Here is a 5,748-nt window from a genome sequence, read left to right as displayed (position 1 = left end):
ACAAGTAGTCATTTGGAACTGTATTTACACTCCAATTCGAGTAACAGGATTTTAATTTTTTTTATTTTAAAAAGTTTGATGTACCATTTATGTGATAATTACGTACAACAGTTCTGTCTGGTTCTTGAATCTGATTGGCTGATAGCCATGCAATATTCTGGCAGGAACAGCACTTGTCCAGTCTCTTAACCCTTCACCCTTGTGTATAACTCCACTCACATACAGCAACAAGCAGAGGACACTATACAGTTTGACAAATATTGTTGCTGTTGGGCATCATAATGTTCTTCTGAGGCTTTTTTAGTTGAGAATGTAGATGTCTAGATTGCAACTATGCAGTTTATTTATAAGGATAGTGCCTATTTTAAAATATTTATAATTTCTGAGAAATGGCCTTTAGCCTGTCATTGAGCAGACCAAAGATGATGTTGTCCATCCACAGGATGGCAACAGAGGCCGCATAATAAGCCCTTAGAAGAAAAAACAGTGTAATTTCTAAATACAGCTGATCAAATCATTACGTATTAAACAGGTAAGTGATATTTTAAGTCGATCTCTCTCTTTTGTATGTTTTAGTGCTGTATTTAAAGAATATAATTGTAGTGTATTGAGTGTGAGATGGAACTCGCAAATCAGGAATATGTGTTGTGTTGGCAGAAAGAAAGAAGAAATGCCTGCATGTGTTTAGTGTTTTTTCTTATTGCAAACACAACAGCAATCTGGTAGTGATTGCGCTACTTTTTTGGGGGGGGGTGTTAATTATTGCAATATCCCGATTGCAACAGAGAAATGCTGTAGACTGTAATACTGTAGGGAGATTTCTCGGCACGATTATGTCGTAGAATTATTGTATAAACGCAATATCATACTCGTAGCAGTGTGATGTGGCTGTATAATAACACTGGTGGGACACAAAGCATGCCTCCCACCAGTGTCAATATACAACAAGACTGTTTGAAGTATCTGACTAGTGGTGGAAAGATTCACTACAAACTAGGGCTGCAAAATATAAAAAAAGTATATGGAATAATATTGCAGAGAGGTCAGATTAAATTTACATTTACTTTGCATGCCAGGCATTTGTGTTGCATTAATAGCTTGCTTATCCAAATTTGACCAATCAGAAGGGGGCCTTACTAGTTTAATCTATCTTTATCTATCTTCATGCCTTTGGCTGGACTGGCCCAAAGGTGACTGCCTAGAGCAGCAACACTGAAAATAAATACTGAAGGTGGGAGTAAAGATGAGGAAAATGGAATGATATATTGACACTACTTGCAATATATCATTGCTTTATGACAAAACTACACTATAATATCTCATATCACATATTTTCTATTAACTTATTTTATTTGGAAAATAGTAACGATTTGACTTAACATTTGTAATTTAAAGAATTATTTATTTATTTGCTTGTTTTTTTTTATTCTTATTTTTTTATGAAATGCCAATGGAGGCTAGTAACTGAAGTGAGGCCATGGAATGACTTGATCTGGATTCACAGTGAGCACTACATGCTCTGTATGTCTGTGTGTACGTGTTGCACACAAGGCCACTGCTACAACTGCTGTAGCACTTCAACACAAATATACGTAATGAAGTCTGCGCTTGTATACATTTAGAGTGCGTGCATACATTACCAGAAGTGTTAATTTAATCTACTCGTGCACTGTGGGAAATGGCCTGTTGTTAAGGGAGGTCTCGGTATAGCGACGGCTCTCTTGCAATAGTGGCAGTGGTTTAATGGTGTGGAGTACATTAGCTCTGACTTATCTGTAAATATGTCTGCTTTCTGCTGCCTCAGCAGGCCCGTGACGTTCACATGGATCAAACTGCTGCAATGCTTCCCTATGCACTCAATCACTCCCTCTCTCTCTCTCTGTTACTCGCTCCACTTCCACAATTCACAATCCCATTTTTTCCATTCTCTTCCTGTGAAAAGGTCCTTAGATCATTGTTACGACATGTAAGAGGAGACAAACAAAACAAGCATTGCCGCACCACTCACCTGGTGGAGAGCATATTTAGCAGCTGCTTTGTGGATTTCTTCTTTTCTCTGTCGTAATTCAATTTAGGTGATGAATGAGATGGGATTGAATGCCCTTGGAGTGTTTTTGATCCTAATATGACATTCCCAGAGCATGAATGTGCAGAAATATGGAGGAGCGTGTGGTTTTTCTCTCTCCCATAGTGTGGACTGACTAATAAGAAAGAGCTTCTAGCATGTGCTTGAGAAATTTGGCCTTGGTCTCAGTATAAAGCATGAGAATAAAAACAAGTTGATGTTATGTAATGTCTTTTCTTCAGAGTTTACGAACCTGGTAAATGCTGTTTTTATTATGCTGGTTAGAGTACACATTAGTTTCATTTAGATAATAGCCTTCACAGTGTGCAATTCACTTGTTCAGATAATGTACAGCAGCAGGGGGAGCAGGCCTGGAGTTCTGCGGATCTTGATTGTGGGTATTATTAAAAATATCTGTCATTACTTCCCCAGATAAGACTCCTTATGGCTCTTAATTACATTATGCCGCATGATACCTCATTATTCTGTTCGTTTTGATCACACATTGCATTTTGATGATGATATGACCTTCTTTTTTTTTCTAGTCAGCAACAAGATCACTTGATCTCCCTGGCTGTGTTTTAAATCTAAAATGATATGGGATTTGATTGTAAGGATGAGTCAAGCTTATATTTGGTTTGCCAGACGTTCTGTTCTAGGGTGCAATTTCCCTTACAGATTGTTAGCCAACTGTAATCTCAATTTTTGTCAATGTATACACAAACAGCGGGGAAAATAAGGATTGAACACTTGAACACCATTTTTCTCAGAAAACATATTTCTGAAGGTGCCGTTGACTTGAATTTTTCCCCAGATGTTGGTAACAACCAAAGAAATCCATATATGAGAAGAAAACAATATTAATTAGTTAACTAATTAAGTTCTGTGTAATAAAATGAATGACGCAGGGAAACAAGTAATGAACACATGAAGAAAGGGAGATGTAAAAATGCAGTGAAAGCCCAGACAGCAGCTGAAATCAGTATTTATTCAGCAACCCTCTGCCCTCCATCATTCTAAATTAATATCAACAGCTTCAGTCAAACCTCTACATAATCAGGATGATGATGAAACCAGGGTGAACATTTCAGCAAGACAATGATCCACAACCAGCCAACAAAACTCTCAAATGCTTTCAGAGAATGAAAATCAAGCTGTAGAATGGCCCAGCCAATCACCTGACTTCACTCCAATAGAAATTATAAACTAAAGATCAGATTTGATAGACCCACAGAACCATCAAGATCTTTACACATGTTTTAAGTCTGTGAAATACTAATTCATGTGACTTCATTCTCCAGTATTAAGTACTTTCTACTTGTCATTTCATGGTTATTACACATAACTAATTTTTAATTTTTTTATTTTTATTTTTGTGTTCGTAATGTTTGTTACCAAAATCTGGTTCAATTCCCTGTCAACAGATCGTTTAGAAATATTATTTCCAGCAAAATACATAATGTGTTCTATACTTATTTTGCCCACTGTAACTGAGCAGGATAGACTTTTTATCCGATAAGAAAAAATCAGCATAAAGTATGATGGAAACACGTTTACTGAATGAATTCCAGCATGCACATCATACGAATCATGTGATGTGTGCTTTAACAGATCATGTGATGGACCAACCAGATCAACCAAAGTCCATCTGTCAGTTAAAGTCCATCCCAGAACTGTTTTGAGCAACATAGGCTCATTCTAAAATCGTAGCCCTATATACATTTCTGGAGATTGTGAATTATGCAGCCAGAAGTACATATGGCTGCATTTGATTTTTTTGGATAAATGCTACGGGTTGGTATGACACTGTTCCTTTTTACGCTTACCAGCCGACTGCTTACCTCTGTATGGATGGCTTTCTGGCTGTTATGAGTTTGTCTAGTAGCTCACTATGTATGTCGGACTCGAGACGAGATGACCACGACTACCGGGTTCAAGTTTGGTGAAGAACTGTTCCAAAAAACAGAAAGACAAAAATTAAAATAAACAAGTAAATGACAGGGTTAGAGGGGACACAGTGGCGTAGTAGGTAGTGCTAACGCCTCACAGCAAGAAGGTTGCTGGTTTGAGCCTCGGCTGGGTCAGTTGGCATTTCTGTGAGGAGTTTGCGTGTTTTCCCTGCATTTGTGTGGGTTTCCTCTAGGGTGCTCCGGTTTCCCCCACAGTCCAAAGACATGTGATACAGGTGAATTGGGTAGGCTAAATTGTCCGTAGTGTATTAGTGTGTATGGATGTTTCCCAGAGATGGGTTGCAGCATCCACTGCATAAAACATGTGCTGGATAAGTTGGCGGTTCATTCCGCTGTGGCGACCCCGGATTAATAATGGGACTAAGGCAAAAAAAAAAATGAATGAATGAAGACAGTGTGAAAATGTGGTAAAACATGGTAAAAATCAGACAAGGACTTTTCTTTTTCTGAAGTGCTTTTAAAATTTGTCGGTTGGGATTAGGAAAGTGGGTGGGCAGAGTCAATGAGTGCTTTTAAAAATAGCGTTGGTTAGGTTTAAGGAAGGGGGAAGGTGGGTCAGTCGATAGGTCAGTCAGTCATTCAGTCAGTCAAACAGTCAGTTGACAGCGACCTCTAATAGATTTACAGAAGAGCAGCAGGCGCGAATGGCACTCATGAGTGAAATTTGAGATCTCAAAACGCATACATAGCATACAAAGGGGCCTCTCATGGATTTACGAAAACAAAAACTGCAAAAAAAGTGTAGCTCTTGGGACGTATTTGATGGTCTTTATAGAGGTATATATAAATATTGTGTTTTACATCTGATTGCCTCAAGGCCTTATGATATCCCCCACACCATACATTTGAACATATAAAAGTGATGATCACCTCTTTCACTGAATTTTGAGTGTTTTAATCAACCTTGTTTAACCTGTGTTTTTCCCGGTCAAAAGTGACCGCCATAGGAAATGAATAAGTATTCAGGCTATATTCATTCATCAGACAGAAAACATCCCCCCACACACCACCCTAACTCATTCACTCACTCGCTTGCTCGCTCACTCACTCGCTCACTCACTCACTCACTCACTCACTCACTCACTCACTCACTCACTCACTCACTCACTCACTTCAGACTGAACAATGTCTTTTGCAGGTAGACATCTCTTTTACACACTTATGTACTGATCCTCCAGCTTGATCTCACAAGGAAACATAGCTATTTTACGTTTTGTCAGTTTAGTGGCGTGCTCGCTACGGTGGCACATATACTAAAATTGGATCGATACAGAGAAGATTAGCATGGCCTCTGCGAAAGGATTACACGCAAATCCATGAAGCGCTCCATATTTTTCCCAGAGATGAGTTGTGGCTGGAAGGGCATCCGCTGCGTAAAAACTTGCTTGATAAGTTGGCAGTTCATTCCGCTGTGTCGACCCCGGATTAATAAAGGGACTAAGCGGACAAGAAAATGAATGAATGAATGAAAATTTAGTGGCTAATTTGTACAAGTTCAGTCGTACAAAAATGTATGGTTTTAAAAAAGGAGGCGTGGCACCCAACCCCACCCCTTAACCCAATCTATATGGGGGATAAGCAAATTATACAAAACTGCATTAATGAGATCCTACAAATGCATATGGATTAGCTACTAAACCAATAAGTTATGAATTGCCAGGAAAGTGTTGGATCCTCCAACGTGAAAATAAAACAGTGTATCATATCTTCAGA

At 38.7% G+C, this 5,748-nt stretch overlaps 1 non-coding gene across 1 annotated transcript; it reads left to right on the top strand.

Moving 5' to 3' along the window:
- The first annotated feature begins 5,264 nt into the window (after positions 1 to 5,264).
- Positions 5,265 to 5,371, top strand: LOC137488754 (U6 spliceosomal RNA). Its single transcript, XR_015519282.1, has one exon. It is a non-coding gene; the product is annotated as a U6 spliceosomal RNA (small nuclear RNA).
- The last annotated feature ends 377 nt before the right edge of the window (positions 5,372 to 5,748 follow it).

Source organism: Danio rerio, chromosome 20 (assembly GCF_052040795.2).
Source record: "Danio rerio strain M-AB ecotype USA chromosome 20, GRCz13ab, whole genome shotgun sequence".
In the NCBI taxonomy this organism is placed as follows: domain Eukaryota; kingdom Metazoa; phylum Chordata; class Actinopteri; order Cypriniformes; family Danionidae; genus Danio; species Danio rerio.
This window is presented reverse-complemented; position numbering and strand designations above follow the sequence as displayed.